This window comes from Leopardus geoffroyi, chromosome B1 (genome assembly GCF_018350155.1).
Source record: "Leopardus geoffroyi isolate Oge1 chromosome B1, O.geoffroyi_Oge1_pat1.0, whole genome shotgun sequence".
Classification (NCBI taxonomy): Eukaryota; Metazoa; Chordata; class Mammalia; order Carnivora; family Felidae; genus Leopardus; species Leopardus geoffroyi.
Window position 1 is genome coordinate 195,613,223 of NC_059327.1, and position 27,333 is coordinate 195,640,555.

Genomic DNA, 27,333 nt, shown 5'->3' on the forward strand with positions numbered 1-27,333 from the left:
ATAGGATCATATAGTAAATATTTTCAGTTTTGTGGGCTATACTATCTTTGTTCCAACTCTCAGCTCTACCACATATCACAAAAATAGCCACAGACTATACTAAATGAATAGATGTAGGCAGCTGTGTTTCAATAAAACTTTATTTACAATAATAGATGGTGAGTTTGATTTGGCCCAAGGCCAAATATACTGTATAGACCCTTGTATAGACTATGCAAATGTTATGAAATTGTATTAGACCTGTATTTTTTTTAACTTTTAAAATTAAGATAGCAGACAAAACTGTGTTTAAAAAGTAAATGTAGAGCATAAAGCAAAATCCAGAACACATAGTAGGTTATCTCTAATACTGATGACAATATTTTGTGCCTATAATATACGGTATTCAGCCTTCTCTCCAAATAAATTTGATCCCAGAATAGTTTGCATTGACTAAATCACGTCTAGTGTGAGGCTTAAGGACAGTTCCTGTGGATTTGAAGCCCTAACCCAAAGTGAGTTTGGAGCTCTTGCCTGATGGTGAGGAGAGACACCCCGACTTGGGAAAGGCTTGGCACACGGATGATCTCGGTTAAGTCACCAACCCATCATCCCTAACAGAAGACAGTAGCAATGATAGAATAAAAAATATTTCTCTTGGGCCTTCAGAGAGCCAGGGTAGAAAATGCTTTGTCAAGAGAAAAAACAACGATCTTAATTTTCCTGTAGTGATGTAATATCCCTGTAGAAATCACAGTCAGCAGTTTGGTGGAATAGAAAAAGCATGGACTTTGGAGACAAATCCAAATGCAAGTCTCATTTTTTTTTCCACTTAAGTTGTGAGAAGGACAAAGTCCCCTATCCCTGTAAACCTCAGTTTCTTCCCCTGTATAGATGATACAACCTGTCTTAGAAGGATATGGTCGATTAAGAGGTTTCAATGAGTTGCATGTATGAGTTAATGATATAGGTTGTTAGCATAGTTGAAAATGCACAATATGAGCTCCATAAATGTTCATTTCTTTGCTTTACCATCTCCTTTCCCCAACAACACAAAAAATAAGACCTTTCCACTGCTCTCAACTAGACCATCCACTTCCCCTGCTAATAAATGACCATTTTATCGCACCATTTTACCTTGAATTGTTACACAGTGTTCTGCCCCGCCTCCTATTCTCCTAGCTTACTGCAAAGTCATGAGTCAATTATTTTCAAATATTATTGTTCTAATAATAGCACCTGTTCTCAAAACATCACAATGGCCCTCACCTCATCATAATGTACTGTTTTTAAATCATTTAGCTGTTTACAATTGTTCCCTTTCTTTACATAGTTGTAGTGATTCACTTGGAAGCTTCAGTGCTGTATGTGCACACACACACACACACACACACACAAACACAGTGCATATTTTCCTACTTTTCTGAGATTTTGTTTTTGCAATTAAATTATTAGCAAACAAGATCTGAGAGAAACGCATTGATATATTTAAGACACTGCAAACTCTAAGGCACGGTGAAAAGCGTTTTTTAGCAACACCCATCTGCATTCCCTTGATGTTTTAAATTCCAATTGCTTCTCATCTATTCATGAAAGCAGATCAAATAAGACTTGATTTTAGCAAGTTTTGACTTTCTTACTTCATTCACAGCACACAATAAAAGCTCCAATTCTGAGGATTTCACCTTCAAGGCTGATATCTTATACAAGCATAAATTTGAATCCAGCAAGCTAAAGACCTGAAACGTCAAAGAGGATCTCTCAGCTGAGGTATGAGATTAGTTGACTGAACATTCAATTTTGAACATGTAGGGACTCACACAGGTGCTCAGAAATATCTGGAATATGTGTCAAGAGTCCACTGAATTCTTAGAAATGGTGAATACCCCATGCAGGACTAGAAGAGACTGGAGAGGACCACACCTCAATAAAATAGTTATCTCTGCAAAGAACAATTTCAGTCTAGCTTCTCCTTCTTTCCAAGCCACAATTCCATGAGAGAGGGACATTAGAATGAGTGACCTCTTGTTTAAGAGAAAGGTCCAAGGTGGACAGCCTGGGGAAGATTCCTAGTCTCGAATTATTTACATGCAATAAAATGGATGCAAAAATGTAAGTTTTGAAGCGTCTCATGCTCCTGAAAACATCAGCTTGGAGCGGAGCAGAATCATTGACCTGGTTTTTCAAGGCGGAAACACGGACACCATTCTGAAGTCCCTCTGTTCTCTCTTCTCCCACACTCAATCTCTTACGAATTTTTGCCAAGTGGTTATGTTAATGTCATCTCTCCAATCTACTTCTGCTGCTAAGTCAGGTGCCCCTCTGGTCCAGCTGCTTCCAGTTCTACCCCTGTCTTGTACATTTTTCCTACTGTGGCCAGAATTATCCTTACAAATGTCTAATGTGGTCTTGTTGTTTCTTTGAATAACGTAGTTCAATTATCCCTTATTATAGGCAGCAAGACATTCAAACCCCTTAGGGTGACTTATAAAATGTCATTAACCCTGCCTGTGTTTCTAACTTCCTCTCCTAATATCCCTTACATGTAGAGTTCCCAGAATTAGGAAAGAAAGAGAGAAAGAAAGAGAGAAAGAAAGAAAGAAAGAAAGAAAGAAAGAAAGAAAGAAAGAGACAGTGAGAGAGAAAGAAAGAGGGAGACAGTGAGAGAGAAGAAAGAAAGAAAGAAAGAAAGAAAGAAAGAAAGAAAGAAAGAAAGAAAGAAAAAGAAAGAAAGAAAATGAAAGGAAAAAAAGACACTCGGTAATAATTTTTGTGTATATATGTCCCGTGCATTATTTGAATGTACTTATACTAAAAATATTTCTTTATCTGAAATTCAAGTTTAACTTGATGTTCTGCATTTTATCCGGCAAGGTCACTTGCCGGATAAAATGGTATCACAACAGATACCATAATCCAGCCAAACCAGATACTCTTGCACTGTGTTGAATGTACTTTTCCCCCTTTCTCAGCTATAACCTTTGTGAGGTCAGGGCCATGTACTCGGTCCCAAATGCTTAGCATGTTATTGATATAGACACTCAAGAAGTATTTGTTGAAGGGAGAAAGACAAGGAATGAAGGAAACAAAGGAAGGAAGACAGAGAGAGGGAGGTAAGTAAAGTACCTTTAAATATCACAGACCAATATTTTCCCTGAAGTGAAAATCTTCTACTTCTGAATTCTTCTGGAAATCCTTACCTGTCCCCTCCTGATGGAGTTTCTTTTTCCAAACATCTATAGCATCATGTAAAAGCAGCTGTGAAAGTCTGCTTTGTAACCCTGCTATTATTATTTACTCATCTGAGCTTCCTACTAAACCCTGAGTTCATCAATACCAGAGAGTAAATTTTCTTTATCAGTTACCCTCTCAGGGTACCTGGAACATGGGAGGCATTCATTCAACACATGTTTGGTTGTCTGGTTAAATAAAGAATAAGCTAAACTAAATAGTAAGACCTATGATTTTTTGTAATATGTCTAGAAAAATCTTGAGCTACTTTTGAAAAGAATCCAGGAACAATTGAGAGACTTTGCCTACAAAGATCCTTCAAGGTCAAAATGGAGCATTGATAAACCTTCCTGGTCCTACTCCATGGGAAAGCAGGTACTTTGGGAAATTCATACCACAAATCCCAGCAAGGATGGCCCTACTTTGAATGATTCTTCATAAGAGTATCAAATAAGGCCACCAGGTGCCCTCTGTATCAGATGTTCTCATGTCAACAGCATTTAGATGTGTTTCACAGAATCCAGCCAGTATCACATGGAGACTACCATCTGGAAATATAAGTACATCTCATAGAGTTTCCCATGAGAGACTTTTTATACAGGGGGCAAATAGCTCCTCTTGAGGTGTTGTGAGTGACCTGATTCCTGAAGCCTTTTCTCCCCTGAACAGCTCTTCGCATGTAATTTATGGCCATCTGGAGCCCCAAGCCCTGTCATTGTACTCAGCCCGAAGCTGAGGGATAGGGTACTTCCTATATCTACATGTGCAGTAGAGATAGCACCACATGGTCCTAAATGAGCAGTTGCCAGATGGATCCTGTTAACGTGTGAGTCTGACTTTATCAGTCCTTTACTCAACACCCTCTTGTGGATCTCCATCCTCCCCAAAATAAAACCAAGGTCTTTTTTTTATGAATATAATTTATTGTCCAATTGGCTTAAATAAAACACCCAGTGCTCATCCCAACAAGTGCCCTCCTCAATGCCCATCACCCATTTTCCCTCTCCCCCACCCCCCATCCTCCCTCAGTTTGCTCTCAGTATTTAAGAGTCTCTCGTGGTTTGCTTCCTCCCCTCTCTGTTTGTAACTATTTTTTCCCCTTCCCTTCCCCCATGGTCTTCTGTTAAGTTTCTTAAGATCCACATATGAGTAAAAACATGATATCTGTCCTCTGACTGACTTATTTCATTCAGCATTATACCTTCCAGTTCCATCCACGTTGCTGCAAATGGCATGATTTCATTCTTTCTGATTGCCAAGTAGTATTCCATTGTATATATAAACCACATCTTCTTTATCCATTCATAAGTTGATGGACATTTGGGCTCTTTCCATAATTTGGCTATTGTTGATAGTGCTGCTCTAAACATTGGGATACATGTGCCCCTATGCATCAGCACTCCTGTATCTCGTGGGTAAATTCATAGTAGTGCTATTGCTGGGTCATAGGGTAGTTCTATTTTTAATTTTTTGAGGCACCTCCACACTGTTTTCCAGAGCAGCTGCACCAGTTTGCATTCCCACCAACAGTACAAGAGGATTCCCGTTTCTCCACATCCTTGCCAGCATCTGTAGTTTCCTCATCTGTTCATTTTAGCCACTCTGACCAGTGTGAGGTGGTATTTCAGTGTGGCTTTGATGTGTATTTCCCTGATGATGAGTGACCTTGAGCATCTTTTCATGTGTCTGGTGAATGAAACTTAAGGACATACAAGATCTGGCACCCCGCTATCTCTCCATGTCCCATCGTCACACTGTTCCAACCACAGTGGTCTCCTCCTGTTTCTGAAATTCTCCAGCATCTCCAGCATGTTCCCATTTCAGGGCCTTTAAACTGGCTGCTCTCTGGGTCTGAGACACTTCTCCTCAGGAAGCCCACAGGTTTTCTTCAAATGCCATCTTCTCAATGAGGCCCCTTCCTTTTTATTTTTCTCCCCCTCCCTCTTTATTTTTCTACATAGCCATTTTCACTTCCTATCATACTATGTCATATAATACATTTTATTTTTGTCTTCTTCCTTTGGAATGCAAGCTCTGCAGGGGTGGGATTTTTGTCAGCTTTATTTACTGCTGAAGTCCCAGAGTCTAGAATACCTGGCCAAAAAAGAAAGACAGAAAGAAAGAAAGAAAGAAAGAAAGAAAGAAAGAAAGAAAGAATCAGGAAAAGAAAAGAAAAGAAAAGAAAAGAAAAGAAAAGAAAAGAAAAGAAAAAAAAAGAAAAGAAAAAAGAGAAGATGATAGTTATCAAAATGCAGAGAGAAATCAGATCTTCTTGCCTTTGCCTCTCAAGTTAAGTCTCCAAAGCCTTTGTAAGTCTCAATTTCCTCCTGAGTAAAACAAGAACTCTTCTCGCTCTACCTACTTTAATTACAGCTCTGCCTGTCCCAGCATTTCCAAGTTGTAGGTATTGACAATTCTCACGCTAGGTTCTGAAGCAGGTCTCAGTCTTGGAGTGGGATCTTCCCAGCAGGTGGCATCTGTGCGTGATCTGGCAGCCACTAGCAGAGTGACTAACATGGCTGAGGCTAGTTACTGGGATCCACGAGGTTGAAAACTTCCTCAGCCTCCTCTTTGTAAGAGTTGGCATCAGTCGCAGTAAATAGACCTCAGGCCCATGGGGCACAGAGCCTGATATCCCACCCCGCTGCGTCAAATTTCTCTATCCAGAAACTACAGCTGATCCTACGAATCCAGTTACTTGACAATTTCCATCCGAAAGGCACCAAGATGCCTCTGTACTCGTAGGGAGGAGTGGAATACGAGGTGGTGTCAGAGGCCCTTCAGTGCAAGGGTTGGCCTCTTCATTTCCCATCAAGATCACCCTGACCTTGTCACCCCTCTAGCTTTTTGTTTCCTCAGTTATTAATGGAAGTACTCCCCAGATCTCAGGGTGATCTGCTTCCTCCTGAGCTGCCATGTTATCCCATCAAACCTTCCGACAGGTTCTGCTACCTGAGGAATTTTGTGAGAAATCAAGAGAGGATGTGTGAGATTGGGTTGCAAACTTGAAAGCACTGACTGCATCAAATATGAAAGATGATTATTGTTAACGTACATTTTTAATCCTGCAGATAAAGGCAAAGAGAGAAGAAATTCCCATGTATCAGAGTGCCCTAATAGTCACTGTGAGAAGCTCCTTACCATACTTTACTTCATTCACAATGACACTCAGTTCAACATTAGCCTCCACATTTTAAAAATGGGGAGGTTGAGGCCCAGACAATTTAATGCCTGCGATTACATGGCAAATCTGGAGTGAAAACAGGTCTGACTCTCTAGATCATGCTTTTTGAAACTCACCAGGCTTATTTAAAAAAATTAATGCTTTTATTATTTATTTTTGAGAGGGAGAGAGACAGAATGTGAGAGAGGGAGACACAGAATCCGAAGCATCCTCCAGGCTCTGAGCTGTCAGCACAGAGGCTGATGTGAGGTTCGAACTCAGGAACCGCGAGATCATGGCCTTGGCTGAAGTTGGATGCTTAACCCACTGAGCCACCCAGGCACCACTAATCTCACCAGGCTTCTTGAAAGGATATGTTTAATATGCCAGATATTATTTCAACCAATTCCAACTGACCAAAGAGCTCATCATACAGAGATTCTCTATCAGTGAGAAGCGATGCCTCTCATTCCTTATGTTTTATTTGGCAATTAAGAAAATAATAGTTCGAGGTGCCTGGGTGTCTCAGTCGCTTGAGTGACCGACTTCAGCTCAGATCATGATCTCACAGTTCGTGAGTTTGAGCCCCGAGTCGGGCTCTGTGCTGACAGCTCAGAGCCTGGAACCTGCTTCAGATTCTTGTCTCCCTCTCTCTCTGCCCCTCCCCACTCATGCTCTGTCTCTCTCTGTCTCAAAAATAAATAAACATTAAAAAAAATTTTTTAAAAAGAAAACAATAGTTCATGAGAATGGAAACTCCTGGAATAAAGTGTCAGGCCTCATTCATGTATATCATCACCGTGATCCCATCACACAATAGGCTATAACAAAATTTTTGTTGAATGCACTCGTTATATTCAAAATCTTGATTGTTTTTTTGTAAATAAAAATCATAAGGCTCTTTATAACACATAGAAAAAAAAACAAAACCACTCCTATTTTTCCTGCACAGATATAACTAGTGTTAATATTTGGGGGTATTTTCTTCTAGTTTGAAATGGAAATGTTTTTAATTATTATGTTATGACATATTAAAATGAAATGTAGCTATTTTTACTACTCTCTACTTCTTTTCATTTGAAGAGAGCAAATTTCATTCTGTAGAAAATTTGAAAATTTAAAAAGCGCAAAGAAGGAATAAGATAAACAATGTGACTGTTCAAAAATAATGATAATCAAGCATATAACTAATGACAACCAGAAATAGTTTCTTTTGTTTATGTCTTCCACTTTTTCCGTGTATTTTAATGTGCTTGAAATAATGGCATATATACTGCTTTTAAGCATAAAGAACTCAGACATGTTCATAGTTCCTGAATGGGAGACAAAATGAAAAGTGGCTTAATGACAGATAATATCTGCCAGTGGGTGGTATATTCCTTTCCAAAAACTCAGGCTCTTCATATAAATTTTAAAGATGCAGAAAATCACTACTCAGGTTCTGAGGTATTGAAAACGGTCATATGTCACTCTCTGCAGCTCTACGCTTATAAAGGCAAAATGGATTTTTTGTTGTTGTTTATTTATCTTCTCAGAGGTATATTAAACATTTCAGTATTTTGGCAATAATTACCCAGTCTTTGAACAGAATGGCAGGAATTATTATTCAAAGTGGGCATCAATCATGGACAGATTCTACGTGAATGATGCTAGTTTTGAATGGGGCTGAGAACAAGAAAAAGCTCTGTAATAGGTCCAGACTTCTGTGCAAGCCACTCTGCCATTTGGACCACATGATCCAGCATATCCAATGGTGCTTGAAGTGTCAGTAGCAGGTAGGGATGCAGTCTGGAACCTTCGGTAGGTCTCTGCAGGTGGATCATGGCACAGGCCTTAGGATTTTGGAGCAAAGCCTTGCTATCCTCTGCAGATAACTACACTTTTTTTGAGAAACAGCTCTTGACTTGCTCTGGACCATTAATAGAGACTAAATGCTTAACCATGGGCCACCAAGTTATTATGCCACCTGAGCTGCTCATCACAAATCGGGTATTATCATCTGACCCACCATGTCATAACGTTGGGATTACACAGCAGCACTCCATCAACAAAAGAGAGTGAATTATATATAATTCAGGCCACAGGAGTTCCTGAAGGGCACAAGTAAATCATATGAAATGGGACCCAAATGCCCAAGGTCTCTATTCCTTACACTTCCTTCTTTCTCCTAGTCTGAATATAAAGCCTCCTGGGGAGTTGCCTACAATCAGTAAACAAAGGGAGAGAAGACCCAGACCTAGTTTACAGATGGTTCTCCACAAAGTGCAGGCCCCACTCAAAACTGGACAGCTATAGCACTACAGTCAATTTCTGTGATGTCCCTGAGGACAGTCGTAACAGAAAATCTTCCCAGTGGGAAGAACTCTAAACAATGCACCTGGCTGTTCACTTTGCTTGGAAAGAGAAACAGCCAGATATGCAATCACATACCAACTAATGGACTGTGGACAATCGTTTGGCTGGATGGTTAGGGACTTGGAAGAAACATGATTAGAGGAAATTTGTGGAAGAAGGATATGGGTAGACCCCCATGAATGGGCAAAAATGTGAAGATATTTGTGTCTCATGTGACTGCTCACCAAAGGATGACCTCAGCAGACAAGAATTTCAATAATCAAGTGGATAAGATAACCCAGTTCTGTGACTATCAGTCAACCTCTTTCCTCAGCCACCATTGTCATCGCCCCATGGGTTCATGAACAAAGTGGCCCTGGTCTCGCGGGTGAAAGAATATGCATGGGCTCACACCATGGTGTTCTACGTACCACAGTCAACCTGTATATGACCCCTTCTGAGAGCCCAATCTTCCACTGGTGCAGCACCATTCCCCTGGAGTGATCAGCCAGCTATCTGGTGGCAGGTTGATTACTTGGACGGTTTCGGTCATGCAAGGGGCAACATTTTGTTCTTACTAGAATGGATGCTTGTTATGGATGCAGATTTGCCTTCCCTGCACTCAATACTTCTTCCAAAACTACCATCTGTGGACTCACAGAATCCCTTATGCATTGTCATGGTATTCCACACTGCATTGTTTCTGACCAAGAAACTTACTTCATAGCAAGCCCATGGTCATAGAATTCACTGGTCTAACAATGTCCCCCACCATCCTAAAGTAGCTGGCTTGATAGGATGGTTCAATAGCCTTTTGAAGACTCAGTGGCAATGCCAGGTGATAGTGCCTTTCAGGGCTGAAGCAAGATTTCTCTAGAAGTCCATCTATGGTCTGAATTACGGTTCCATATAGAGTACTGTTTCTCCCATAGCCAAGATTCATGGATCCAGGAATCAAAGGTTAGAGATGTGAGTGATATCAGTCACTGTTATCCTTAGTAACCCACTAGAAAAAGTTTTGCTTCCTGTTCCTATAGCCATATGTTCTGCTGGCCTAGACATCTTAGTTGCAAAGGGAGAGATGCTGCCACCAGGAGAAACAATAGTGATTTCACTGAAATGGAAGTGCAGATGGCCACCCAGACACTTTGGTCTCTCCCTCAGTCTGAATCAACAAAGAGTAAAAGGGAGTTCCTATGCTGGCTGGGGTGATTGATCCTCACTACCAACAGGAAATTGGACTACTTCTCCACAGTGGAGGAAGGAAGAATATGTCTGGATTATAAAACACCCCCTATAGTGTCTCTTAGTATTACCATGCTCTATGATTAAGTTCAAAAGAAGATGACAACAATCCAAATCAGGCAGGACTAATCATGGCCCAAACCCTAATGGAATGAAAATTTGGGTTGCTCCACCAGGTAAAGACCACAACTGGCTGAGGTGTTTGCAGAAAGCAAAGGGCATGCAGAATGGATAGTAAGAGACAGTAGTTATAAATACCAGCTACAACTATGTGACCAGTTACAGAAACTAGGACTGGAATTGTCATGAGTATTTCCTCCTTATTTTGCTATGAATGTGTGTGTGTGTGTGTGTGTGTGTGTGTAAGACCATTTGCTCAATATATATATTATATGTATAAATATATATCAATTGCTATGTTTTCTTTCCTTTTTTACTCCCTTATCATGTAATGTAAGATATATTGACTTTAGTCATAGTATTTAAGCTTTGCTAATTTTACATTACAGTATTTAAGTTATGGGATATCAAGGAGAAGAGTTAATATCATGCAAGGACTTTACTCCTCTTCTGGAGAAGAAGTTAGTGCATTTTTGGTTGCGCTCAGGGTGGTTTTTTCATGTTAGGCAGAATTATGATCTCACTACTGCCTTTATTTGGAAATTAAGTATGGTTGAAGGAGATGTACATGAATGCCAATCTGACAAAGAGTGGGCTTGTGTTAGTTAATTGTATGCATCAATTTGACAGGGATGTGGAGTCCCCAGATTAAATACTATTCCTGGGTGTGTCTGTGAAGGCATTTCTGGATGAGATTAGTATTTGGATGAATTAACTGAGTAAAGCAGACGACCCTCCCCAGTGTGGATGAGCATCATCCAATCTGTCAAGGGCCTGAATAGAACAAAAAGGCAGAGGACACGGGAACTGGCTTCTGCCTGACTCCTTGAGCTGGTATATGGATCTCCTCTTGCCCTTGCCTGGGACATGCAGCACTGAGCATCCAGTTCTCAGAACCATACCGAGATATTCCTGGGTCCCCAGCTTGCGGATGGCAGATGTTGCCACTTCTCAGCTTCTGTAATCACGTGGGCCAGTTTCTTAAAATATATTTCATATATATACGTATATACATCCTATTAGTTCTGTTTCTGTGGAGAACCCTGACAAATATAGTGCATTTTATTTTTTCCACTTAAAATATGCAAATGCAATTCTGGTCAAAGACACTTTGACATTCAATGCATCAGAAGTTCCAAAATGTATCTCATATCACACTGATTTTCTGTAATCTCAATTATGTTCTTAACTGCTTCTTAAAGCTAACTGTTAGTGCTAATTCTACCATTGAACCTTTAGTGTTGTAGAAACTCTTCCTTATCTCATCCAGCCCCTTTTACATAACACTCTCTATTTCTTTATGACATCTGTCCTATTTTTAAGAAGCTATTGTTCCTTGCATCTCATCTAAGGATGCAAAATAATCTCCTAAAAAAAAGCAAAAGCCATTTCCTGCAGCAGATCTTTGGCAAAGGTTTGTTCTTCCTCTGAACTTCCATAATAATCTTTCATAACCATTGTTCCAAGTTCCTGCACTGTGATTGTTGTCACTGCTGGGGTATATCCTTCATGTGATATGGCTTTCTCATCTTTAAATAAAAGATGTATCAAAACCCTGTATTTGCCAGAAAACTTCCAGTATGAATGTTCCTTGACCTCACTTCCTTCTGGCCAATTCCTCTTTTCTAAGGTATAACTACATACCAGTTGAATGTTCACAGCTCCTAAATAAGTTCCACCTTCTAACAGGCTTTATTAACCGTGGATCTAATAGACTGAAGTGAAATTCTTCCCAAGTTATTTCTGGATTTCCGCTGACATGAACAGTTGTTGAGCATGAAAATAGCCATCAGTCCCCCACATGTCCCGCTACCAGGGTCATCCTGTATTTCTTTCCCCCAGCAAAGGTGCAGAAATTCTATTTTTCCACCTCAAGATGCTTTGCATTCCTGCCATTAAAGCCCTCCTCCTGTCCTCCAGGCCCTGCCCAGGAGGTGGCAAGCTGGCTGCCCACAGGAGGAATCTGACTCAGAGGCATTTGAAATAGCACCATTTTTAAAATAAAATCGATGCAATTCTAAAATAAATAAATAAATAAATAAATGCACAGAAATAAAATCCAGATTTCCAGCTCCTCTTGAATTACGGAAAGATTGGGCAAATCTCTATCTGTGTTCTTGCAAGACAATTTGTTGTCTTTTTTTTTTTAAGTTTATTTTTACCTATTTTGAGAAAGATACCGAGAGCAAGTGAGAGAGGGGCAAAGAGAGAAGGAGACAGAATCCCAAGCAGGCTCCACATTGTCAGTGCAGAGCCCAATGCAAGGGTTAAGCTGATGAGCTGTGAGGTCATGACCTAAGCTGAAGTTAAGAGTCAGGTGCTTAGTCTACTGAGCCACCCAGGCGCCCCAACAATTTGTTATCTTTACATAAAGCATATCTTCTCTGGTTTGCTTCAGTCTCCTCCCTGGACAACCCACTCATTTTGTTACCTTAAGTGTTTGCATTTTTTTAAATTGAAGTTGACATATTAAATTAGTTTTGTGTACAACATAGTTATTTAGCAACTATATACATACAAAATGCTCACCATGATAAGTGTATTATTGACTATGTATATTCTCTATGTTGTACTTTTCATCCCCATGACTTATTTATTTCACCTACACCAAAAAAAACAGATTGATAAATACAGATAACACACTGGGGGTTGGGGAGGTGTTGGGGGACAGACAAAATTTGTGTTTGAATTCAACCCTAGTATAAACTTGTTTCCCACTGTATTTGTTTCCCAGGGCTTTCACAACAAATTACCAAAAATATGGCAGCCTAAAACAACAGACATTTATTCTTTCACAGTTGTGGAGATGAGAAGTCCAAAATCAAGAGGAAGCCTTCCATGCCTCTTCCAGCTTCTGGGGGCTCCTTGCATTCTTAGCTTGTGGCCACATCACTTCATTCTCTGCCTCAGTAGTCACATGACCATATTTTCTTTACGTGTCCTTTTCTGTACCTTATAAGAATACTCTCATTGGACTTAGAACCTACCTGAATCTAGTATGATCTCGTCCTGACCCTCACCTTAATTATGTCTGCAGAGATCCTATTTCCAAATAAGGTCACATTCTGAGGTTCTGGGTTCTGGAAAACAAGAATTTCCACCAGGGGATCCTTCCCAGGGATACACACACAATCCCAGAATGTGGACAACGAAAGAAAGACAATGATCCTTCCCATCTCTTTCCTATAGAACAATTCCTAAAGAGCATTCCCAAGCCAATGGACCGTGTTTTTCACTTCAGTTTCATTGACCTTAAAGTTGGCCAAAAAGCAAAAAACAAAAAATACCCACCTCCCCGATCCAGCCTTTAGTTGATTGTCAGTCCAAGTTTATGGCTGTATTTTGAGTTTATATCTTCTTCTAAGCCTTCTTTGGTATTTTACTGCACATTACGGAGAAAGCTGTACCAGAGGCTGTTCACAGACACCATTTTAAACCAGCAGTCAGTGAATCAACTTTATAAGCTGCAATTTAGAAAATAAGGAAAGGATGAGCTTTCCCCCCCCTCCAAGTATACTCTTCATTTCCTCCACACTCCCTCTGCTCCCAGCTCCTCTCCCCAAATGCATCAATCACATTGCTGACTTTAGAGGAACAGAGGAAGAAGGATAGCATTGTTGTGCAAGTGTAGAACGAAAGATGCCATGGGGCCAAGTGAGATACCATAATACTGCTGCTGAGACCTTTACAGTCTGAGCTCTGAAACTTCCATTTGTTAATGCTGATTAAATAATGAAAACAATTCTAGGTTAGGAAAATGTTACTAATCAGCTCCACACAGTAGCTATTGTCATTGATTTGTATATTTAATGAAAAAACTAATTAGTACATATTTGTTATTGTATTATGATTAACATACCATATCAAATGTGTCAGAATAAAATCCTTTAAGAACAAGAAGAGTGTCTTATCCTGGGAAAATTGAAGCAAAAGAAAAAAAAGAAGAAGGAGAAGAAGAAGAAGAAGAAGAAGAAGAAGAAAAGAAGAAGAAGAAGGAGGAGGAGGAAGAGCAAGTACCTTAAAATTTTCAAAGCCCAGCTCTGGAAGCCAAGGTCTGGAGTGGCGAAAGAAAGTGGCCCTAAGTTACACCGCTAATTGGCAAGGAAACGGGAACTGTATTCCAGGCCTCCTGCCTTCTAGGTCACTGTTCTCTGCAGGTACAACCAGTTAAGTCATTTAAGCAAGTTGAGAATATACCATTTTCCGACTGTTCCATTCATTCATATACATCGCTTTGCAGTTTCCAAGTACTTTTACAAAGGACATTATGCCATTGGGTTCCCACAATAATCCTCTGATATGGAAGCAGGAGGTGTCCTTTCATAGGGAAGAAAATAGAAGATCAAACTTTTCCACTCGACACCTTTATTCACTGAACACCACTCACCTATCCCACACTAGGCCTCCAAAGACGAAGATGGTTCAGAATCCCGGAGGGTGTGCAGTCTGGAGAAGGAGAGAGAATTCACCAGACACTGCTGGCAAAGGGTCCTAACAGAGGCGAGCCCGAGATGCTGAGGAAGTGGAGAAGCAGGTGATGAGAAAGCAGAAGTTAGAGGATTTATATTTGGACAGAGGATAAAGAATAAATGTACACCAGCTGCAGAAGAAAAGAAATGGCATCCCACCTGAAAGGAAGAAATCACAGTAGACAGAAGAAGACACAGACATACAACACGGCGCAGCCATTCAGCATGACTTCTGAGAAGGGCATGAGTCACAAAGGACATCCACAGAGAGCATGAGACCAGGTGAAGAAGTCCTTTCTGTGCTACGGTGAAGAGTTTGAACTTCATCTGCCAGACCAACAGGTGCAGGTTTTTTAAATAAGAGTGTCACATGATCAGATTTCTGTTTGGAATTCAAATGCACCCCAGATTCAGGCAGGTAAAAAAAGGAAAGGTATAGAACCACAGCGAGGAAGAGAGGTGATGACAAACTGGAGAGACGTCTGACGCCTGAGCGAGAAGAGAGGACCTCTATTGGGTTTCGTCCACCCGTTGCTCTGGCTGAACTAGTGTGGTCCAGATCAACTGAGTTTTCAAGAGAAACCAGGAATGGGTATTTTTACGTAAACACATCTAATTTTTCTATCCAGACATCTTATTCTAAAAAGTGTTTTGGACAGAAAAGAAAAAGGAAAGGCACCGTGGGCTGCTTTTATCCAAGAAGCCCCGTTTTGACATTTGACCTGTGTGCAATGTAAGAATCTGGAGGCAGGGAGAACATTTAAGGATCTATTGCAAAAGTATAAACCTAAGGCAGGGCCCGTGAGGAAAGAAAAGAAGGGCGGGAGATGGCTGACATCAGAATATAGAATCTAGAAGAAATCCACCGAGTGGTAGAGGGAGCAACGTGACTGGGCATTCGGACTCTGGTCTCTGATTTAGTCCTTTGTGAGATTGTTGTGATTGCGGGTATAGGCTTTACTAAAAACCAGAAACAAAAACAAAACAAAGTATAGAAAGAAGCAGCAAAGAATGAGTTCTAAAAACAAGCCTCCAACCATCAAACCAACTTCCCATGAGTCCTCCAAGTTCAAAACGGTGTTCGCATTCAGAGCCAGATTGACAAAGAAGACTAGTGTTCTCTTTGTTTCTTTGCTTCAGCCTCTGAGGTATTCAGTTAATGTTCTCTGCCATAAAGAAAGAAATGGTTGGTCTCCTTTCCCTAACTACACTGTCTCTCTGATTTAAGTACTTTTCACCTGTGAATGTCCTTGGTTACTCCTAAACTGTATTCTGTCCTATAAAAGGCACTAAATTAAAGACTGCTTTGACTCTGGGTTTTAGTGAAGCGATTTTGAAAAGTGCTATAAGGTTGCTCCTCCCTTCAGAGAGCCAGTCAAGTTCCCCTTAAATGTCACCTCCTTTCTGCAATTGCTTTAAAAAGCCACCCCTTTAAGACACAGCTCAGATGACCTCTCCCTTTTCGTTCCAGACCCGCAGCCCCTGGCAACCCCAGATTAGGTCAATGCGCCTTGACTGTGTGAATCATCATCATCTGTCACCATCTAATTAATTTCCACTCTTGAAAACCTATAAGCCGTGCCCAATGCAGCAGCTAGAGCGGTCTTCTTAAAATACGTCAAATCGTATCACTGTCCAACTTAAATTCGCCACTGTCTTTCCTCTGCAGTTAGAATAAAGTATAAACTCCTTGAAATGATGTACAAAATCCTGGATTATCATCTTGTCTGTAACTTCTGCCACTCTTCTTTGTTCTGCTTACATTCACTGGCCTTCTGAGGGACCCTTAGATACCGCCACAGGGCCTTTGCATTTGCTCTTCCCTCTCTACTTACAATACTTTTTCCAGGCTTTACATATAGCTGGATTTTTCTCATCCTTCTAGTCTTAGGTCAAATGCCATTTCCCCCAGAGGCCATCCATCCATTGCTAATTCATCTGAATGCTCACTTTCCTAGGTTATTGTCTCTCAGCATCTGGATTACTTGCCTCATAGTTGTGATAGCCATAAGAATCACCTTGCAGGCCACCTAATGCTGAAGCACAATTGTGTAAGGGCCTAGGTTGTTACTCTCTGAAGTCCACCCATATGCACACTCTCAAGCCACATTTCCCGTGGGCTGCTCCTAGCCATCGGCTGAACAGGAAAGGGATGCTAAGGCAGTCTGATCCTGGGGACATGGAAATCCTCTGGCCAGCAATTTTGACTTGGGGACCCACCATCAACTGACATTCTCTTATGCTGCGTGGCAGTATATTTTCCTACCTGCCTGCCTACCTTCCCTCTCCCCTCCATTCCATGAGGAAGGGCTCCCCCAGTCCCATCCAGTGCCTTTCCCCATATTCCTTCAAAGTCCTATGTCTTACTTTTGCTTCTCCTAGAACCTAAGCTAACAGTACTTAACTAAATCTTTGTGTGTGTGTTTTTATTTTTTTTTAATGTTTATTTTATTTTTGAGAGCGAGAGACAGAGAGTGAGCAGGAAAGGGGCAGAGGGAGAGGGAGACACAGAATCCAAAGCAGGCTCCAGGCTCCAAGCTGTCAGCACAGAGCCCAACCCAGGGCTTGAACTCAGGAGCTATGAGATCACGACCTGAGCTGAAGTGGGACGCCTAACCAACTGAGCCACCCAGGTGCCCCAATCTTTGTGTGTTTTTATGTATGTATGTATTGAGTTTCCCCAATGAAATGTCATCTCCTTGGAGGTAAGGCTCCTGGTAGTTTCACTCACTGCCATGTGCATAGCACTAGCAAGATCCTGGCATTCACTAGGTCCTTGTCAATACTTGTCCAATCTCATATATAGGTCTATCAACACACTGACACGTTATATTGACATCATCCATGTGCCCGCTTTAATCTCTCACTGGGCTGCAGAACTTCTTAAAAATAATCTATTGATGGTGTTTGGTCCCAGCATGTTGGCCAGATCCTGAGGCAGACTAGCAGCCCAATTTGTGTTTGAGTTGAGATAACAATTCCTCCTTCCTCGCTCACTCTGCCTATGCAGTACTCCCCATATACCCCAGGCAGCACAGGGTAAATCCCTAACTGTCTTCCATAGCGCTATCTAGTTTACCCCCAAGCAGGCCCTCGCCCCGTGTCCTACATCTCTGTGATGCGTGAATGTCCCCACCACTCGCCCAGGTTCTGTGAATTCTTCTCCTTCTCTGGCCTTCTACATCCCTGTCAGCATTCCAGGCTGCTCAAACAGTCACCAACTTCAATCCTTTTCGCTTCCTAGGTATCTGCTCATTGAATGAGCTTTTCTCCATTTTTACTGCAAGCACCTGGGTCTAGGCCAACATCACCTCTCTCCTTAACCAAACAAATCACCTCTTAATAGGTTCTTCTTCCTCCACATTGACATCCCTCCTATACATTTCCTCTTCAAGAGCAACACGTCCTTCCTAAAAAGCATATCTGATCAGGCCACACCCTGCTGACAGCCCTTCCCGTTTCGAAGTCTTTTGAAGACTTTCAGGGAAGATCCACTCAATCCTGCCCGGCCTATCCACAGTCTGTAATAGTTCTTATTACACAGACTTGTTTAATGGTACCTTCAAGAAGGTGTGTGACTCATGTTTTGAAAACAAAGATCTGCCCAAGTTACGCCATTTTGTTCAAATCCTTTAAAGATTCCCCATTGCCTCCAGATGCTGTGAGAGTGCCCTCCTACATCTCTAGCCTCCTCTCTCTATGCCATCCAATGCCCTTAGCCTTCCCAGCTATAGACAGAGCCTCACCCATGCAGCACTAGCTCACAAATCTTCGCCGATGTTGCTTCTTTTGCCTGAACCACTTTGCCTCATCTACATTCTGGTCGGCGCGTCCCCATCCTTCAATACCCATCTTGATTACCTCTCTTCCACGAAGTCTTCGGATACCTCTCTCCTCTCGGTAGACTTCGCCACCTCTTCTGCTGTGGCCCCACGTTATTTGTACAAATTTCTATCACTTCACAGCATTTCTTGGTTTATAATTCTAATTTTGTGTCTGCCACTGGACTACAAACTTTTCAAGGGTGGTGTCAAGGTCTTATTCAGCTTTCGTTTCCAAGTACCTGCCGCATACAAAGAAGGTGTTCAATAAAAATACACCGAGCGAACAAATGAATGAACAACTTCATCCAATCTTCAGAGAGCTACAATTTTTTCCTCTCTGGTTATTCTACCTCCTGCCAACTACGATAGATGAGATTGCCTTATTTTCTGAGCTCTATACATATATAGCTATACAATCTTTCTTAGTAGGTTCTAAACATCTAAAGAGCAGGGGAAAAGCCTCAGTTTCTTTGTTTCCTTGCCTTGCACATGGAGGAGCTCAATCTCCTTTTGCTGATTGATTGTTATTGCTAGATCTACTATTCCTTTTTGATTCGGCAACTTACTGAAAAAGAATTTAAAAAGAAAGCCTGCTCAGAAATCAAACAACAAAATCACAAAATGTTCTTTTCTAAAAATAACACATCCCCCAAACACTCAAGGCAAAAGCTGTGTGTTTTCTCCTCTCCCATTAATGAGAGAAAGATACGACTTCCTCAGTTTTCATTTTGTCTGCGTCATGTCTGTGTTGCCTGGAGATTTGCGGCTGTTGTTGCAAAAAAGATCAAATGACAACAGGAGACGGATGGTCTCCTTGATTAAAAAGTGGCACTCAGATACATCAGCTTCCTCAAATTCAAGGAGGAGAGGGTTATTTCACAGCTAGTGCCCACTTCAGAGGCACGAATCCCTGGGAGCAGCTGAGGCTCCCCTCCCCGCACCCCCCCCCCCACACCGCCCTGTCCAGATCTGCTCACACAGGAACTTTAACGCAATGACACGTAGAGCAGAATCACAAAGGCTTAGAGTTTCCTGTTCATTGATTCAAGATCATCTTTCCAGAGACAATTCAATAAGCGGCATGGCAGAGTCAAACCAACCTGAATTCCAATCCCAGCTCTGACAGTCAGTAGCTGTGCGACCCTGGTCAAGTTACTTGGCCTCTCTAAGCTTCAGTTTCATCAGTTGGAGAATGGGGGTGATAATAACATACCTAACACCATGCTGCTGATGTGGTTGAATGAGATAACACAAAGATATCCCTGCCTGTTCCTCAGTGCTCGTCAATGGTGGCCGTTATCATTTATTCGCCAGAACCTCATGTGTCAGAATAGCCACCAAATGTTGAAGACTTACATAGTTCTCTAGACACTATGCTAGTTGTTTTTATGCTGATTAGTTTACTTATAAATCTCAAAACAGTCTTTAATCAGGTATTATCCTCATTTTATAGTTGGGGAAACTACATGTGCGTGAGGATAAGTCACTTACCCAATATCACACACCTCTTACAGTCACCTTTATGGCAGAATTAGTCGTCGCCTTTTCCACAGCCCTATGTTTCTGTTTCCTATCTTAAATGGGAGGGCGGTACTGAGAACCCCAAGTGCCATCCAACTCCCACAACTTCAGGAAGAATTTGAGACATGCAGTCAGGCGGACCCAGTGGATTTTCAATAGTACTACTACTAATTTAGTAGTAATTTAGCCAGATGTTTCTCCTACACTGGAGCCACATTTGAGCTTCAATGGCCCTTTTAATCAATTTTTTTAATTTTTTTTTTTAATTTTTGATAGAGAGTGGAAGGGGGAGAGGGGCAGAGAGAAAGGGAGACACAGGATTGGAGGCAGGCTCCAGCTCTGAGCTGTCAGCACAGAGCCTGATGCGGGGCTTGAACCCATGAACGTTGAGATCATGACCTGAGCCAAAGTCGGACGCCTAACCAACTGAGCACCCAGGCACCCCCCCCCCCGACCTTTAATCACTTTTGTTGAAGAGTATGGGCTTTCAGATCTTTCCACTCTAAGGGAGGAAAAAAAAAAAAAAAAAAACAGAGGAGAAAATTTTTGCCCATCACCAAGGACCTAGAAAGAAACAGGCCTCAGCTGTCCTCCCCTTATTTCTCTGCCTGTGGACAACGTGTTGCCCATAGAGACAAAACCGCTCACCAAGCAAGAAAGATCCCTCAACCTTGTTTTGTCCCTACTGGACTCATAAATAAAGAATAAACCACTGGCCCTCCCTCTCTCTCCCCTGTCCCCCCAAAATATCTAACCATTCCTTTTTCCTTCCTACTAAATATTCCCATCCACCGAGCACTGTAGCTTTTATGTATTTGTCAATCAGTGCTTAGTCTATCAGAGCATCCTCTTTGGGCAGTAGTTGCCTTTGGACAGGAAAAGGCCTTGAGCTCCCTCTAGAGGTTGCTATAATTTGACCAACCCACAGGACCCTCGCCTTGACTTTACACAGCTGCGTTTGGTAGCCAGGGGCAATGTCACATTTGTCTGTGTTTGCCAAGAGCGCTACAGGAATGGATTCAAACCGGAATATTCTCCACTGGAAAAGTGAACCAGGGCCAAAGTGACAATGTCAACAACTCCCTCCAAGTGAGCAATACAGAGACAACGGCTTTCTCCAACATGAAGACAGGTCGTTTTGGTCCCCGGAGCCTGTTGAGTCTCAGCAGAAAAATCTGAGCAGAGAGCAACAGAGGAGCCAGCCATCTCCCCCCCAGGTTGTGAGCTCTGAGGCCCTACCAGGCCTCCAGAGATAGGAACAGAGAGACAAAGCTGTTTCCTCCTGGCACTGAACGCTGACCAGTGAGAGGCACCCAAGATGATGGCCTGCCTAGTGCCAAGCCCTGGAAGGTGCAGAAAGGCCGCCTGCCTCAGACAGACAAAAAGCCAGCCACTGCATAAAGCGGGCATGTGTCTGGAGCATCACTGGCTACATTTCCTGCTCTGGTGTCCAGCCCATATGTGGGAAATGTCTGGTACTGGCTAAACACATTTTTGGAATAATGTTGAATAAGCACACACCTAACAGCTGTCCTATGGCTGCTTCCCCTAACTGGTGTAGGGTGCACTTGTTGTGGGTAGAATCATGTCCCCCCCACAAAAATATATTTCATTTTTAACTCACAATGCCTATGAATGTGACCTCATTTGGAAACAGGGTCTTTGTAGATCAAATAAAAGTTAAGAGGAAGTCATGCTAGCTTCAGGTTACCCTTAATCCAGTGACAGGTGTCCTTGGAAGAAGAGGAATATTTAAAGGCAAACACACAGTGACAGAAGCACATCATGTGATGACAGAGGCAAAGACGGGGGTCGTGTGTCCGAAAGCTAAAGGACACCACAGATTTCTGGCAACCGTGAGAAGCTAGGAGAGAGGCATCACATGAGCCTTCCCTGGGGTCTTCTGAGGGAATCTGGCCCTGCTGACACCTTGACTTCAGACTTCTAGCTTCCATTTCTGCGAGAGAATACATTTCTGTTGTTTTAAGTCGTCCAGTTTACGGTAATTAGATATGGCCCTAGCAAACAGCACTTTACTCTTCCCAGCACACTGAAATGAAAATCTCAGGGCCCCCGCAGAGGAAGTGTTACACCTCTTATTCCTTCAAAAAGCCAGACGACACCCAGTCACTCTTGTCACTGCTTCCAGGTCTCTGCCTGAAGATGAGGCTTCCCCATGATGGAAACAGCGTGGGCCTCAAAATTCAATGCCACACCATGGAGGGGTTGCTGGTAGCTTCAGCTAAAGCTCTATAGGTCTCACAGGGCTTCTGTTCTAAACAATAGGAGAAAAGAAAAAGCAGAAATTATGGACACGCTTCAATTCCTTCATGTGGAACACTGGGCAGCAGCTTTCCCCCTAATCTCTTTGTACAAATATATTTTGGAAAAGAGGATGTATTTCCTCACAATACAGGGCATTTCAGACAGTATAGGCTCCCTGACCTATTTGCAGAAATAGCTTATCCTCTGCTTACAGACAATAAACAATCATTATGATGTGTTAATCTCATATGCTTCTCAGGAGAAGGGGAAATCATCACATGGAAGTAACAGAGGGTTTCAACACCTTCCTTCCTCCAAAAAAGGGATTGTCTCAGAGTGCTCCCTTCCAAGGACGCTGTCCCACTAGATTGCGAGCTTTCTCAGGAGAGGAACAGTCCCATTTGATCTTCCAATCCATGATCCCTGGCACCAGGTGGGGTATCTTGCAGGCTTTCTGAAAAAAACTGGAGTGGAAGGGCTGGAGATGGACAGAGCCCTCCCCACTGGAGGGATCTGTAGCCTCAAAGGTTACCTGCTCCGTCCTCTTCCTACCAAAGTCTGTAAAGACACGAAGAGAACCTTTCATCTGAATTTTCTTTGCCAGTTAACATTAATTCGGGGTTAAATCTTCCATAAAGACCCATTCGTGCAATGACTGGGTTTCAGTCACGCCAGCTGTACTGCCCAAGACGACATGTTTAAAATCCCTTCCATTTAAGTGGACAAGGCAAGATGAACACAGCATTGTTCAAGCCTACCTCGTTCCAGGATGGTTGCTGCTAATCAGCCTGACTCCTTGCAATCTCTTCTGTCAGCACTGACCTTGGGTCTCCGTATCTGCTGACTCTCCAGACAGCTTGCTATGTTTTCTTCCCAACAGGGCTCCTGGAAAGCCCCCATTTGGCCCAAGTCCCAAAATTCCTTCTGATCAGCTCTCTTGGAACGCATCCTGCTTAAGCGGGATGTCTGCCCCTACCCATCCTGATTCTGGGAGTTGGAGTGTCTGCTTTGACTACAGCGTGAGGGAGTCCTGAGAGGGCAGCTCTCCCTGAGCTAGGAGTTCTCCGACAGGCTGCCCGTCATAGGCTTGTCTACCAGCCATGCAAGCAGTGAAGCTCGGATCACTATTCAGAAACAGGGTCTCCTCTCGTTGCATCATTTAGGTGTTTTAGGCAATATGAGCCTTTAAGAGAACAGACGGGGCCGGACTCTAAATGTTTTATATTATCTTGACTAAACTTGGTGATGGTTAGAAGAAGAGGGAATAAGAATGAAAAAAAAAAAAGGAGGAAAAATGGGTAGGAATATAGGAACAGCTGATCTTGCAAATCTGCTTTAGGAAAGATCCAAAAGCTGCATTTCTATCAATTAGGGAGAGAAAAGTTCAGATACTAGTAGGGAGGGGGGCAGGTGGTGGAAGGTCCAAATATCCTGAGGTACTATCATGGAAACTTCAAGATACACACACACACACACACACACACACACACACACACAAATATTTCCCTAGCATAAGCATCTAAGTATTTGGATCTCTAGGGTCTAGAAGAGGGGAGTCAACCCAGCGATTTGGAAAGGAGACTGAGCTAAGGTTAGCAGTGGGAACCCCGCTGGGAGAAATGCAGATAGACATGATGAAGACATTTTTTGAGGGTGAGAGGTTCATTAGAGCTCACCAACAGCTTACACATCCTGTTACCATGATGGCAACATCAAGGTCCCAGAAGAATCTTGGGTCAGGTCACTCCTGAATCTAACTCAATTTACCTACAAAGTGAGAGTAATGACAACATCTCTATATATCGCAAGGGGACTTAGAAGGATTACATGAGGCAATAATTATTAAGAACCTTTGCAATTTCTTACAATATGCCCATGACAAATTCCTCCTCATCTACCAAAGGCACAGAGCCTGCTTATGGGAGAAATTGGGGCGTTAAAACTTTGAGATTTGGTGTGGGTTGACCAAGGGGCCTGTAGGGTGAATCACCTCACAATCAGGTGACCTTGCTATATAACTTCAGGTGACAATGTATTTGGTGATACTGGACAGAATTTCCCTTGAATCTGGGGACTGGAAGCAAGAACATGCAGTGAAATCTGAGTCACAGCAGGGTCAAGTGAAGAGCCCTCAGTGGGAAATCAGGACAATTGGATTCTCATACCAGGTATAGCTAAGCATGGACCAGTATCATCAACTGTCACTGTGCCACTTTGCTCACTTGTAAAATAAAGGCATCATCTCCTAGTTGTTTCCATGCTGTAATATTGTGTGTGTGTGTGTGTGTGTGTGTGTGTGTGTGTGTGTGTGTTTGTATACACATGTTGTAATGCTTACGAAAGAAGCATTAAACTAACTAGTGCTAAGCCCTGGATTTTGCTCTACACTTTCCCCAAAACAAGACTTTTTTTTGAAAGGGGTGGGGTGAAGGACAGCAGGGAGAAGGAGAGAACCCCAAGCAGGCTCCATGCTTAATGAGGAGCCTGTCTCGGGGCTTGACCTTACAATCATGAGATCGTGACCAGAGCCAAAATTAAGAGTCAGACACTCAACCAACTGAGCCACCTAGGCACCCAGCCAAAACAAGATATTTTATGCAATTCTTAGAACATATCTGGGTGTAAAAGAGCATATCTGGGTTTACAAAAGCAGGTGCCAGCCAAATGAAGAGCAACTCTGCATGAATGCCTTCATTCACAAATACTCCCGTGCTCATTAAATTCATACTGATTGATTATCCCTATTACCTTATCCAGACCTACTGGCATCTCACTGTACATTCTCTGCCCAACAGGAAGGAGTGTGCACTAGAGGCCCAGGGTCCTGTGCTGGAGGAAAAGTGTGAACCTCCATTTGGTTTCCAGTGACCCCTAACTGGCTCATGACAGACCAGTCCTGGGGCTCAGGGCTAGTCCTGTTATCTCCCTGAAAGGCATGTGTTGGGGTGAGGGTGGGGCTCCCCCACCTGTAGGGAAGGCTATGAAGACACAGAAGTAAGAGGACATTTAGGGTCTTCAGCATTTCAAGAAGAAGCCCATAGTGGCTTGGGAGGGAAATGGGTTCAAGTAGACCTAATGGGACTCCTTGAATCTCCTTTAGACTCAAAATTGCTTCTTGCTCTACCCAGAAAATTTTTACAATCAGATTTCATAGCAAAACCAGCTGGAAACAAGATAAACCAGAAAGGGCACATGTGTGTGTTTATGTGTGTGTTACAAGGTCCTGCCTTATGCCAAAAAAATACCCGGGAAAGATTTCCTTTCACAACATACACATTGAGACTCACTCAGCTCCCTAATCTCTGCAGCTCTGAGGTATGCTCAAAGGGATAGGAAGCATAGAGGCATCATCCTGATTCTCCGGGGCTGGGTAGGGCAGCCCTTCCCCTCCCGTATGTTCCACCAGTATGGGCCATGTAACCTCGGGCAAGTTACTAACTCTTTTGGGGTCTCAGTATCTTCATTTGTGAGAACAGAGATGCTAACTGTGCCTGTCTATGGGGTTAGGAAGAGAATTCAACAGGATACTTCATGTAAATCATTTACTGTAGTGCCTGAGTTTTTAAAAGGGCTAAAACATTATCCCGGCCATAAATAATAGCACGATTTCACTGTGTTTCTCACTGCTACTACTCTCGCAGAATTACACAGCGCCAAATTGCAGTTGTGGATTTACCTATGGGACCCTCCCTCTGAACAGAGAACCCCCTGAAGGCCAGACCTGGACCTGTGTCATCATCGCTCTCTGGCCAGCACTCCACTGAGTGCCTGATTTACGACAGGTGCTTGGGGGGCACCTGGGTGGCTCAGTCGGTTGCACTCTCGACTCTTGATTTTGACTCAGGTCATGATCTCAAGGTTCGTGGGATCGAGGCCGGCGTCTGGCTCTCCAGTGACAGCGTGGAGCCTGCTTGGGATTCTCTCTCCCTCTCTCTCTGCCCCTCTTCTTCTCTCTCTCTTTCTGTCTTTCTCTCTCTCTCCCTCAAAATTAATAAGTAAACATTAAAAAAGAAACAAACAGGTGCTTGGTATGTGTCCTGCTGAATGAACAATGGGTTAAAGCAGTGAATCGCAGCCCCGGCTGCCGCTGGCATCACTCGGCCAGGTGGCTTTAAAAATCTTGCCGTCCAGCCCCAACTCCAGAAATTCTGAGTAAACTGATCACAACTGAGACTCCGGCGTGAACAGTCTGTGAAATCTCCCCAGGGTTGGAGGTGCTCTGGGAGATAGCAGGAGTTGGGGACTACTTCAGGGTCTCAAAGATCAGCCAGGCCAAGCCAGCCCTGAGGCTCTCCCTCCAATCGCCCATCTCCGAGGCAGTTGGCAAGGCCCAGGAGCCCCTGGAGACACAACTTGCTGGGATTCGAAATGTCCTGTCCTGACTGCTGAGCAGTGTCTTCTCGTGACACAGCACCGCTGGCCCCACTGCCTCCCCACGGAACAAAACACAATCCTCATCCTGAAACTTGGCCCAAGACAAACTACAACTGCTTTTCTTTTATAGCCAAATTCAGGCACTCTCGGCTCTCAGTGAAAATCATTTGCAGGCCTTGTGGGATAGAGGAGAGAAAATAACGTCTAAAATATATAAATAATTCAGGGCTGAGTTTATTCATGACGCCGTGTTTCCTCCGAGCTGCGGTTTGTATAATCTTTCTTACACTGCCAGTTGGGCTTGCCTCCATAGCATTTATTACTGCAGACAACCCGTTAGAAGCTGTTTTGATTTATGCATCTACATTCTATTACGGAGGTAAGTTTATAGCACGCTGCGGTTTCTGCTGCTGACATTGTAGGAAGAGAAAACACACACACACACACACACACACACACACACACAATGACTGGAGGAAAGAATGGGGAATAGTCATGCTGCCAGTCTAAAAAGGTCAAGAGAAATGGGCCTATGTGCTCTTATGTGCCATTTAAAGTTATCTGGTACACACACTCACGCTCACCTACCTGCATAAGACAAAAAAAAAAAAAAATGTCAATCCAACATCTTCTAAGGGCCAGCTCACTCTTCTAGGTGATCCGGATACATTGGTGAATGAAGTAGAGAGAATCCGTCCTCTAAGGACACACTCTTGTTCCACCAACAGCCTCCTGGGGAAAATGATGCTACTCTCATCTCTGTCTCCCCAACAATGCTTAGCACAAGGTTGACACACAGTGGGCATTC

General features: G+C 42.8%; 1 long non-coding RNA gene across 2 annotated transcripts; it reads right to left on the reverse strand.

Moving 5' to 3' along the window:
- Nucleotides 1-4,806: 4,806 nt before the first annotated feature.
- Nucleotides 4,807-27,333, reverse strand: LOC123596164. Of its 2 annotated transcripts, none has more exons than XR_006711572.1 (6): nt 27,114-27,333; nt 21,980-22,161; nt 18,403-18,604; nt 14,460-15,707; nt 13,364-13,536; nt 4,807-5,304 (listed from the first exon to the last, which is right to left on the reverse strand). It is a non-coding gene; the product is annotated as an uncharacterized LOC123596164 (long non-coding RNA). The 2 variants fall into 2 exon arrangements; XR_006711573.1 differs by lacking the exon at nt 4,807-5,304 and adding an exon at nt 5,376-6,162.